Source organism: Onychomys torridus, chromosome 15 (genome assembly GCF_903995425.1).
Source record: "Onychomys torridus chromosome 15, mOncTor1.1, whole genome shotgun sequence".
NCBI lineage: Eukaryota > Metazoa > Chordata > Mammalia > Rodentia > Cricetidae > Onychomys > Onychomys torridus.
In genome coordinates, this window is record NC_050457.1 from 51,688,784 (window position 1) to 51,701,887 (window position 13,104).

At 46.6% G+C, this 13,104-nt stretch overlaps 1 protein-coding gene across 5 annotated transcripts in view; it reads right to left on the reverse strand.

Moving 5' to 3' along the window:
* Positions 1-13,104, reverse strand: part of Pdzd2 (PDZ domain containing 2) — a 379,908-nt gene that overhangs the window by 182,464 nt on the left and 184,340 nt on the right. The window contains exon 1 of one of the 5 annotated variants that reach the window (XM_036206835.1): positions 11,810-12,321. The exons of the other annotated variants lie outside the window; for them this stretch is intronic. The gene's annotated coding sequence lies outside the window, so the exon portion shown is untranslated. Of the gene's footprint in view, positions 1-11,809; positions 12,322-13,104 lie in introns of those variants that run through there. 5 annotated transcript variants of the gene reach the window in all.

Genomic DNA, 13,104 nt, shown 5'->3' on the forward strand with positions numbered 1-13,104 from the left:
CAGGATCAAAAGGAGAGGCCTCTCTTGGTTCCAGGACCCTGGACGCTGGAGGTAGACCGAGCAGAGTTCCCCAGAGAACACCGCTGGACTGCGCCATACCTTTCCCAGACCCTGCAACCTATCCCTTGATTTGTAACTTACCCCACAAAATAAACCTCCCTTTTAACTATGTGGAGTGGCCTTAATAATTTCACCAATACTTGGGGCTGGAGACATGGCTGAGCAGTTAAGAGCACTTGTTGCTATTACAGAGGACAGGTTCAGTTCCCAGCATCCACACTGTGGCTCACCATTGTTGGGTAATGCCAATTCCAGGAGATCCAATACCTTCTTCTGGCCTCCAGCATCACCGGGCACACATGTGGTGCACACAGATACAAGAAGGCAGAATATTCATGCATCTAAAATAAATAAATCTAACAACAATAATAATGATTTTAAAGAGGATTTTTTAAATGATAAAAACTTTCTTCAATTTCTTTGTGTTTCTCTCCATTAAGAAAGCTTATCTTTAACCTAAGAGCATTTTATGAGTGAGGAAACTGATTTGAGGCCCTTTTAATAATTGGCTCCAAAGTGACAAAGAACAGCAGAGAAAGAAGCATAAAGCCCCAGCTCAAGGGGTTCAGGAGTCACATTTTCTGACCACATGCCCAGCACAATACTGAAGACCTCACCTGCTGGACCCCATTCAGTTCTTACACTAACTCATGAGGGTGTGGCCAACCTCATCTCTACTCTGTAGTGGAGATAACCAAGACAGAAATGCTACACACCTCACAGAGTGACACCCATGGATACAGTGTATCATGCCACCTTATGCTACCTCTGTAACTGTGTATGGATACAATGTACCATCCTGCTTAATGCTACCTGCATAACTGGGTATGGATACAATGTATCATTCTACCTGTGTAACTGTGTATGGATACAGTGTATCATCACACCTTATGCTACCACTGTAACTATGTATGGATACAATGTACCATCCTGCTTAATGCTACCTGCATAACTGGGTATGGATACAATGTATCATTCTACCTCATGCTACCTGTGTAACTGTATACGGATACAGTGTATCATCCTACCTTTCGCTACCCAATGTAACTGTTTAGGCGTTTCCTCTGAGCCTATGGTCTGGAACTACAAAGGTAACATCAAGCAACGCAAACATGAGATCCTTATATTCCCTTCTTTCTCTGCCTTCCTAGCCTCAGGATTCACTGGTGTGGGGCAAGGCTGCATCAGGCCTGCAGCTGCCTTTCACACAGTAAAGGCTGCAGCATACAAAGCTGAGGTCTAATCTTGTCTTTGCAGACATGAGCTTTCCTACAGTGGCCTACCTAGTTTGCTTTGTTTCTGTTCATTAGGAAAAGGCTTTTCTTGTCTACCTTAAACAAACAATGAATGTCACAGTCAAAGGTTCTGGTTTTAGAGAAAATAAGATTCCTTATGGTTTCTGGACCAATAAAAAGCCAATTGTTTCATCACAGAGCTGGTGTGTGTGTGTGTATGTGTGTACACGCACACAAGCGCAAATGCCCCCCACCCCCTGAGGGATTGCCTCGGCCAGCAGCCCTGGCCTAGCTGAAAGAGACTGTGTCTCCTGCAGAGGAGTGCAGAGAGTCTGGCTCCGCTTAGCAGAGCCTCTGACTAACTCACCCAACCCCACCCCAGCACCTCATACACCCACATAAAATACTGCTCCAGGTTTAAAGTTGGTGGGGAGTTACGTCCAAGAGTTGCTACAGATCAGTTTGAATATTCTCTCAGCAGTGTGCATGTGGCACGAATGCTGGAGCTTGGGTTGGAATTTGCTGTCTGTATCCCATTAGGCCCTTTTATGAGCTCAGAGCATGACTGCCTGGTTTGCATTTGCAGCAGAGGGAAGCAATAAGGGGTGGCAAGCAGGGCTTCCTTAAGGACACCTGATGCAGGTCAGCTGCTGCAGCAGAAGCACAGAGGAGATGACCGGACAAAGATGGGGAAAGACCCTATCAAGATAGGTAGGATACCCAATCTGGCCATATCCCTGCCATCTACTAAATCTGCTCCAGACAAAAGCTCTGAACTTCTCAACCTGGACTTCACCTTAGAAGAAGGAAATTGGATTAGATATGCTGTGGGAATCCCTTCAGTTTGAATATTCTAGTACTCTAGTCCTTTAAAAGACCCCTGATTCCAAAGGACATGAGCCCATGTTCCTAGTACAGTGCATTACTTCCAACAGCCCCCAGGCCATTACTGACTGCCTCATGAACCAGTGACTATAAGCATACACAGACAGGTTATGAAATCCATTAACACTCACAGACACATGACATCCACAAATCATGTACGTCTCTATATACATTATTTGACCTCAGAAGTTATAAATTGTTACAACCTCTGGAAGCCAAACAGCATATTAGATAGACTTCTTTATATAATTCTCTTCATCCCCATCCAACCTGGGATTTGGAATCTAATAGAGAAGAATAATAGAAATAAGATGATGCAAAGCAACTCTCAGAAAAGACACAATTCCATTCAGATGTGGTCAAGCCAATGACTTTGGTATCTTAGAGCCAGATTTGATAATTAAGATTGCATGTACCTTTAATCTTAGCACCTGGGAGGCAGAGCCAAGGGATCTCTGTGAGTTCAAGACCAGGTTAGTCTCATAGTGAGTTCCAGGTCAGACCCTGTCTTAAAAAAAGAAAGAAAGGAAGGAAGGAAGGAAGGAAGGAAGGAAGGAAGGAAGGAAGGAAAGAAGAAAGGAAGGAAGGAAGAAAGAAAGAAAGGAAGAAAGGAAGGAAGGAAGGAAGGAAGGAAGAAGGAAAGAAAGATGGTATCCAGGAGAAAGATGTATAAGTCAATGTCCAGGAATCAGAGGCACACACTAAAGGGTTGAGCTCAAAGAGTTTCATACAGGGATGGTTTACAGAAGGGTCAGGCAGGGCACAGCACTCAGAGGTCAGCCTCTCCAGATCTGAAAGGCAAGCGGGGAAGGAAGCAACATTACTTGGACCAGATAGGAGCTGAAGCTGTGAGTGTCAACTGCCCCCAAGGGCTTGGGAGAAAAGAGTTGTCCTCGGAACCTCAGCGAGTTTCTGAAGAGCATGAGTGGGTAATGAACACTCTGACCTCTCTCCTCTTGCTTCCTGTCTTCTGCCAGTGGAGGATCCAGCCAGCAGCAAAAGAAAAGGGAACCCAATGTTATAGATCATAAACATGATCCTCCTGGTACAGAGGAAGCCAGAAAATGAATTTGGGGCCAAGAGGGGGGGAACGACAAGAAAGCCACACATGTCTGCCATATGCATAATGCATATTTCAGATGTATTTAGGACACATGTTTGTGTGTGTGGGGGGATGTTCAGACACATGAGTGTGCAAGTACTTGCATCCATGCACACACACGTGGTGACAAGAACAGAATGGTGGCTATCTTCCTTTATTGGTTCCCACTCTACCGTCTTGAGACTGGGTCTCCCACTGAACTAGAAACATGGTGTTTCAGCAATGCTGGCTGGACTCTGGGAGGATATTCCTATTTCTACCATCCAATGCTGAGGTTACAAGTTCACAGTCATGCTCAGATCTTTTGTAGGTGCTGGGGATTTGAACTCAGGTCCTCATGCTTTCAGAGCAAGTGCTCTTACCCAAAGAGCACATTCTCTAGCCCAAGATAAATATATTTTTGATTTTTCAAATATTATACGTGCTGTGAAAGGACTGTATTGCATGATGAATCTAAAAGGAAAGATAAAAGACCTGCTATATCACAGATGTACTGAATTTGCTAAAATGAGAACTTTAAGTGTAAGTAACTTGCTAACATTTTTCAATAGTCTAAGGCATAGTATATTCGTTTATAAAATACCAAAAAGGGTGTTTATAAATGATGAAGAAAGTGGAACTGTCAAGACACCCACCAACCAGGAAAAAGCATCTCATTATTTTCCTTTACCTTCCAGCCCCATGAGCCCCCCAACTCCAAAGATATCAAATTCCAAAGTTTGCACACAAATGTGTTTTTCCATTTGCATTTTCTATCGACTGGCAATTAAAAAAGGAATCTCAGAGGTCAGCCAAGAGTCACAAATAATGAATGAGTTTGATACATTATCTCTAGATTGAAAAGTGTAGTAAGACACGTTATGAGAGAACACCTGGAAAATGGCCCTTGGCAGGACACATTTCAGGGGTCATTATCCTGAACAGCATCTCTCTGCCAGCTCATGCTTAATTTTCAGCAGGGACCCCTGGAAACAGTTCCAAAAATATTTGTGTTTTCCAGATGCCATAGGCTTTCATGCGGGGTTCTAGTGTGAGCATTGGGAATCTGGAACTCGGAAGAGGATGAAGTCATCTCCTAAGGGTGGTATGTGGGGAGGTGGAGAGAAACCCAGATGAAATGTGCTTGTAATCCCAGCACTTGGCTGGTGAGGGCAAGAGGGTAGGAGTTGGAAGCCACCATGAGACCCTCTCTCAAAACCCCAAACAACTAAATCAATAAAAGGCTGCATGGTCACCTCTCAGGAGATCCCATCTATTGTAACCCATACTACAGCTCTACAATTCTTGAGGAAGAGCTAGATAAATTATGGCCTTTGACTCGATGGGGGGAATGTGCTGCCATTAAAATCAATGAGTTTATAATAATACGAAAAATCCTGGTGTTTACTCATTCGCAACAGTGTCTGAATTCCTGCTGGACATCACAGATGGTTTAAGGGTGTTTGGGATATAATGGATTACACAGTGTTGAGCACAGTATGGAATGGGCTCTCAATGGGGCTGGCGATGGGATCTCAGCACCATCATTGAAGTGTTGACTACCTTGAACCATTTCCCTAAACAGCATGGCTCCACGAGCTCCTTGTGAAATGGGGGTAAGAATATCTTCCTAAGATCACTATGCAGGGCTGGCAAGATGGCTCTGTGGCTAAAAGCGCTTGCCATGCAAGCCTGAGGACTTGAGCTCCATCCTAGAAGCCACTTTAAAAAGCCAAATTTGATAGCATGCATATCTGTAATCCCAACGTTCCTGCAGCAAGATGGGAAACCAGAAACAAGGTGGGAGAGAATTCACCCCAAAAGTTCTCCTCTGACCTCATGTGTGTGCTGTGGCATGTGTGTACCTCCCCCCCTCATATACACACATTAATATATTAAAAAAATTAAGATCCTCGTGCAGAGGAGGTAAGTCCATACATGTGACATCATAACAGTGCCTGGCAGGGACTGAGCACTCAGAAAATCTCAGCCAGTATGAAGCACTCTTCCTTGGGAGTCTTGCTTTAACAAGACACACAGATACAAAGAGGACAATGGTGGTATAGTGACTTCTGCAATGAAGGGACTTCCCTTCAGGCTGGAGTTTTATCAGAAATGGAACTGTTCAGACAGACCTTTCATTCATGAAAACAGCGCGCTGTCCCTGCTACTTGAGTCAAACTGGAAAACACGGAATGACGGTCTATTTCCTTTTACATTCTATTCCTCCTGACACCACCAAGCACTTTCAGAGTTTATTTCATCTTTAAAATGTCCCCAAGTCTGCAAAGCAAATACCAAGCATAGACGACAGAGGAAACCACACGGTGTGGAACCAGGGGGAGTTAAAACTGGCCTCTGACTTTAATAGGCTAGACTGTTCTAGATTTCCTCCATGCCTGCCAACTAAAATCAGTCTTCACTGCAATCTACAAAGCAAAACAAAACAAAGACCCTTCTCCCCACCCCTACTTGGAGTGGGAAGAGAATAAGGTTATTCTCATCTGCCTACAGAAGAGGCTGAGTGGAGAGGAATCCCACTTGGAATCAATATAAGAATCAAATTATTACCGGGTGGTGGTGGCGCATGTCTTTAATCCCAGCACTCGGGAGGCAGAGCCAGGTGGATCTCTGTGATTTCGAGGCCAGCCTGGTCTACCAAGTGAGTTCCAGGAAAGGCGCAAAGCTACACAGAGAAACCCTGTTTGGAAAAACCAAAGAAAAAGAATCAAATGAGGGAAACAGGTTGCTCCAATCTCAGTGAGCCTGTGGTTTCCCTAATTCTTTCAGAGATAAGGTGATTCACGAATACATCTCCACCTATATCACTTTGGTGACAAACAATACCAAACCCTGGCTCCAAATGGCTTCTATAGAGGTCAGGAGGTGAGGAGAAGGTGAGGCTCCAGCCAAGTTCTCTAGCTCTCTGCATCGGTTTCTTTTCTCCCTTATGATGCCCTCAGGTTGGAGGCTGGAGGCCAGAGTTTCCCTACAGCTACATGCAGATGATGATGAAAGACCGCTATTTTGTATCTTTCTCTAAGAAATGAACACACTCCACCCAGATCTGTTTTCACACCTCATCACTCAGGGCGTCCTTTCCTTTACCTGACTCTGGGTTGTGGAATGAAGGTGCCCCAACAAGATAGGCTGAGCATCAGAGAGAACAGCCCTTCTAGATCCACACGATTTTTCCACCACTCACCAGGCGACTTCTGGGGAAGATTGAAGATGCAAATGAACGGGAACATGTTTCACAGAAGTCACAAACATGGAGCCTTGTAAGCTAGAGCGAAACACCCTTTGCCCCGTGCTCCATCCAGTCACCGACAAATCAGTTCCAAATCGCTCCGCCTAATAATCAACCCATATAGGGCCTAGGGCACCCTTCAGGTACAATGTGCAGCTTGGTCTGTTTGCATGTCTACCGCAGCAGGTGCCTGTAGGAGTAGGGGCATAAACACAGGAGGAAAACTGAGGAAAATCTCAGGGTGAAGCTGGGGGCCTCACACAGGGACTACACAGAAATGGCTAGAAGTTGAAAAGTTTGCAAGATGGTGGGCAAGCTGAACTAAGATAAAGCAAATGGGAGAAGGCGCAACTGCAGCAGGTTCTGGAAGCTGACGGGCACATAAACGAGCAGTAATCAACTGGCAGTACCTGACTTGCAGATGAGAGCAAGCTGATCCTAGCACAACCTTGGGAAAAAGCCTGGAAGCCTATTTACTGGCCTTCATCGCCAGCACCCCAGGGAGCCCTGGGAAGGAGGAGTACCATGCACCAACCAGACAAGGGTACCCCCAAATGCTGGTAGGCTGGCTGACGGTCAGTCTTTGAAGCCAGGGGATCCCTGTATCATCTCCTTTAGTCCTAGACTGCAGGTGAAGGTCTTCACTCTGCTGCCTCTTGTCTCTGTTGCATCAGAGCAGCTCCAGACATGGCATCACCTGTTGTAGCTGGTGGGTGAGGAGCTACCAGTAAGCGGGAGAAGAGATCTCCAGAGCAAGTGTTTATGGCTCCTTATTCCCTTCAGACTGTCACTGCAGGAGAGTCCCCGCTCACAGAGACTTCTCTCCACCTAGGCAGTTGCCCCAGGGGAGGACAGTGCTTCTGTTGATGTGAGTTCTCCATTGACAACACCAGCCAGTGAATCTTCTGGAGGCCCTGGGATACACTTTCAAGTCACTTTAAGAACTTAACAACCCTTCTGGCCTCGGCAAGACTCTATGCCGTTCAGTTACTGTGCAAACACATAGGGGAAGTGGACCGTGCGCCAGGCATTGTGTGTTTGGAGACACTGCCCTGGGTCTCCTTAATGAAGAGAAAAATGTTCCTCGCAATCAAGCCATCCATTTGGACTTTCCAATTAGCATCTCAGAGACGGGTCAAGGATCATCAAACATGTTGGGAAAGCCTTTACCATGGAAGAGATTAAAAAGAAAACAAACAGCTAAGGGAAATCAGAGGAAACAGAGACAATGCAGGCGGGGAGAGAAGGACTTCAAAGACGCTGTCCCGAGGCCTGCGGAGCAGAGACACTTTTCATTCCTGAAACAATAACAGGAGGTTATTGTAAGACGACTCAGAACCTCCGGCAGCTCTTGGGATTTAGAGATTTGATGGCCAACATAAAACTGGATATATGGTCTGGAGGACAAAATGAGGAAATTTCCCAAGAAGCAGAACTTAAAAAAAAAAAAAAAAAAAAGGAAACAGGAAATGTAATAGAATGGGTAAGAGTTTAATGATTCAGTTCATAAAAACTTCCTCCAAATTAATGGTGCTCCTGAGGAAGGAGACTCTTATTTTGGACTCTTATTTAAAACAAAACAAAACAAAACAAAACAAAAAACTGTTCAGAACCAAAAGGCAGATTTTCCAGATTGAGATAGCTCATCAGAAAGCTAGTAAGATATGTGGACATAGACTCCCATCCAAGGCATATTACAATAAATCTTCATTATAAAGAAAAAGGATATTAAAAGACAGGAAAAAATTCCTAGAGGGGGAAATAGATTCAAACACGAGGAAGTCTAATGACAGCTGACTTATGAGCAAGTTGACCTGTGAGCTGGACACCAGACCTAGGAAGAGCAAATTTGCAGATCCAAAGAGGGAGGGATCTCCACTGTGGCGTTCAAACCTAGCTCCACCCGACTGTCAGCACCGGAGGCTCTCAAAACACCAACTTTGTAAGTGTGTTCTCTTGGGCACTTATGGAAAAGAACATCAAAGGCAAGGCTTGGGGGAGTTCAGATGATCAAGGATGCCCATGAAGAGGAGGTAGATAACATCCCCGGAGGTAGATCACATCCCCAGTCCAGTGACACATGGTCATGCTGTGATGGTGGCAGTCTTGGGGTGTTGTTAGTTGTTCCTCCTAAACTTAAAACATTTCCTGCACTCTCTTGGTTCATTGTGCCTACTGGTGGGTGAATCTCGATGCTTGATGCAGCCCAGCTTTGCTCAAGGGCAGCAAACCCAGAGTGCAATCAGAAGAGTACAGGCTCTTTGAGAAAGATGAACCACAGGACAGGATGCACCTACCACTTAAAAGTGACTACTCTTAATCCCAGCACTCGGGAGGCAGAGCCAGGCGGATCTCTGTGAGTTCGTGGCCAGCCTGGGCTACCAAATGAGTTCCAGGAAAGATGCAAAGCCACACAGAGAAACCCTGTCTCGAAAAACCAAAAAAAAAAAAAAAAAAAAGAAAGAAAAGAAAAGAAAAGAAAAAAAAAGTGACTACTCATTTTCTGTATGTTGAAAGTGGCTGTCCGTGGGGCACAGAAACTGGAGCTGGTGAGGGGTAAGGGAAATGATCTGGAGCTGGTGAGGGGTAAGGAAATGATCTGGAGCTGGTGAGGGGTAAGGAAATGATCGCTGTTCCCTAGTTACAAGTCTTACAAAGATACGTGATTCTTGGACTGAGTATGGTGGGTGCACACTTTTAATTCCAGCACTTGGTCTGGTCTACACAGCAAGTTAGAGGCCAACCAAGGTGACAGAGTGATACTTAGTCTCTATCAATCAACCAATCAATCAATCAATGACCTAAAATTACTGGTGTACTTTGATAAAGAATATCTCAGGCTTCCAAGTGGATGTAAGAATCAGAAGCCACACAGGAATGGGGAAGAGCCCAGCCAACTCCCTGGAGCACCCACTGAAGAAGGCAAGGCACCTTTGCCAGGCCAAAGCTCTGGAGAGCTGGTACCCCAGTGAAGGCAGGGCTGGACAGCATGTCCAAGGGACAGGGAGGAATGAAATCTCTTCAAGGGCTATGCAGTGTGAGGACGTCAGGGTATCCAGACATTGACAACAGCGGAGGCTGAATCTCTCTCCCATGTGTGATGCGATGCTGGGTAATTTATGGGAGTGGAAAACAAACAAAGAAGAAGTACTTGGTGTAGCTGCTTGTCCTATACTAGCTTTCTTCCACTATGAACTGAGGTGATATTGTGTCCCCCAATAGATTGTACAGCTTAATAAACTTATCTGGGGCAGAGAACAGAACAGCCGCTAGATAGACATAGAGGCCAGAAAATGGTGGCACACACGCCTTTAATCCTAGCCTTCTGGAGGCAGAGATCCATTAGGATCTCTGTGAGTTCAAAGGCACACTGGAAATAGTAAGGCATGGTGACTCACGCCTTTAATCCCAGGAAGTGATGGCAGGAAGCAGAAAGGTATATAAGGCGTGAGGACCAGGAACGAAGTTTGATAAGCTTTTAGCTTTTGAGCAGCAGTTCAGCTGAGATCCATTCGGATGAGGACACAGAGGCTTCCAGTCTGAGAAAGTGAGATCAGCTGAGGAAATTGGAGAGGTTAGGTTAGCTGTGGCTGGTTCTGTTTCTCTGATCTTTCAGCGTTCACCCCAATACCTGGCTCCAGATTCGTTTTTTTATTAATAAGACCTTTTAAGATTCGACCTACAATGGACAAGGTGGGAGGGCTGCCTAAATGGGTTCCCCCAACAGTTACAGTTAAACTCAGCAAAGCAGGCTGAGAACCTTAGGAACTGAGTTCATACAGGTTTCCCCCAACATTTCCAGCCCCAATATCCCATATTTCAGTCTCTGGCTGGTCTATCCAGAAACTCTTTTTGGGGGGTAGGTAGGAGGCATGAGACAGGGTTTCTCTGTGTAGCCTTGGCTGTCCTGGAACTTGTCTCTGTAGATCATGCTGGCCTCAGACTCTGAGATCTCCACCTCCTGAGTGCTGGGATTAAAGGTGTGCACCACCACTGTCTGGCTGATTCTTCTCTATTTCTATACAACCCAACAGAGCCTCCTTTCACAAAGCTCTGAATGTCACCCCAGAGTCCCACAGCTGTTCCTAGAGCCCATGTAGGCATGACTGAAGGTCTGAGAATCTTACCGTACTTTATCATTCACCTATAATGTGATTTTAGGATTAAAAAAGCTATCACACAGTATTTTATAGATTATGCTTCCTGTCATTTTCAATTTGACCCATTTTTTGCAAAGAGGAATGTTTATATTCTTAGAAACATAGTCTCTCTGGGGCTGGAGAGATGGCTCGGTGGTTAAGGACACTGGCTGCTCTTCCAGAGGTTCTGAGTTCAATTCCCAGCAAATGCATAGTCGCTCACAACCACCTGTGATGGGATCTGATTCCCTCTTCCTGTGTGCATGAAGACAGAGCTCTCATAGACATAAATAGCCTTTTTTTAAGAGAAACTTTTCTCTGAAGAGGACAGTTTCCTCCCTGTCTTATCACGTGAAGTAATTTCACTCTCAGTACTTGTCAACTGCCCACTACAGCAGGACTGTGGGATTCAAAATGCCATCTTCAGCCAGAGGAAGTTCACGACTATATTATTCATAATCTAATACTGGAGCCTTAGGGAGGGGGACCACCACTAGTCCGAGGCCAGCCTGGGCTGCACACAGAGGGAGGCCCAGTCTCCATAAAGCCAGATAAATACCCCAAACAAACAGCAATTAAAAACCCGCTCTCTTTCCAAGCATCCTTCCTTCAAAACAACAACAACAACAACAACAACAACAACAACAACAACACTTTTAACTCCTGGGTAGTCCAATCACAACAGTTTGTGCATCAGTGAACAGGGCTGTTATCCAAGCAGTGTTTAGTAATTTGCAGCAAAGATCTGTCCCCAGAGATGACAGCCTTGTGTGTGGAAACATCCACGGGGAATAGCTTCGCTCTGCAAAAGGTAACCAGAAGCTAACCAAATGCCAGGAGGAAGGTCCAAGGACCATAGGACCGACACCCAGATTGCTTCAACCACACACACACACACACACACACACACACACACACACACATACACACACACACAAGCACGTTGCCTCCTTTGACAAACCAGTTCCAAATCGCTGCTCCCAGTGAATACAAATCATCCCAGGCTAGCAAACCCCCAGCAGAAAGTCACAAGCCCGGCAGGCAGCCGCTCATTCTGGGAGTCTGTGGCTAAATTCCCACATCGGCGGATCCAGCCTCTCTAGGCACCTCAGTCTGGATCAGATCTCCAGGCCTGGGCTTTCCCCCGTTAGATTCTTACCTCCAGTTTCGAAGTCACTTCTGGAAGCTTTCGCTTAGACCTCTTTCCTCAGCAACTCCGGGAGCCTTGGGGGCAGGAGCAGCTGGCCTCTGGGTAATCCTCTGGGGCTGAGCTGAGCAAGCCCCAGAGACCCGTCATTAGCCCGAGCACCTGCTGGCAGCCCCGGGCACGGGGCAGGCAGGGCGGGGCGGGCTTCTCCGGGACGCTGCCCCCTCCCAGGTCCCCCGGCTGTCCGGTGGCCCCGAGCCTCGGCTCCTGCAGGACGTCGCCAACGCTCCTCGCAGCGGGCTGCGGATGTGCGTGAGGACCCCTCCCTGCTCGGCGGGTGGAGGGGGTTATGAAAAGGCTGTAATGCAATCCTAGCCCGACTCCTCACTTGTCAAAACTCCACGGCATTCCAGAGTCCTTTCCCCTTCACCCGGTCCTCTGCAGGGAAAAGGAAACCACTGGGAGGGTTGCACGGAGTTTGGGGTTTCTCTTTCAGACAGTTTTGTTTACATCTAGTGCGCGGGAGCTTCCTGCGGTGAACTGGGAAAAACGCTCCCCCACTCCTCCACCCCACCCCCGGCACCCAGATAACCCCACCCTGGCCGAAGTTCTCCTACACTCTAGGAAGCTGCACCTCCAGACATCATTTATTTCACCATCAGCCGAAGCCTAGCTTCTTGTTGGGGTGGGGGAGCCCCCCACTAAAATCACAACTATCCTACCGGGCGGGATGTCAGGGAACTTTCCAGAAACTCCAAATCAGATTCCTTCTGCTGGAATAACCAAACTCACCACCCCTGAATTACAATCGCCAGTGACTGCACGCCTAAAGCATTTCCTTTATACCTTCTCCGCTCGCTCGCCTGCCCCTCCCACCCACCTTCTGCGGGGCTCAGTCAACAAGTCATCCCCCCCCCCCCCCCCGAGAGGCCCGAATGGGCTTGGGCGGCGCAGCCATCTCTCCAGCTGCAAACTGACGACGAGGAAGCCCGACCCACGAGCCCAACTTGTTTATGTCACACCCACCGAAGGCTTCCTGTCTTAAATTAATGAGAATGCAAGAAACGACTTAGGAAAACAATGTTTGCTTTTCTATAAGTAGGAGAGAAGGCTGACGGCAGCCCCCGCCCCATCATTCCATGGCTTTTTCAAAAACTCCAATTGTAGTTTATTCTATGTTTCCATTCCTAACACTTGTTGAAACGTAAAAGCACTGCTGTGCCAAACCTCAAACCATTAACGAACTTCAGCTCAAACAAAGCACATTTCACCTGGCTCTGGAGAGCTCCAACTTGGTGCTCCCAGGC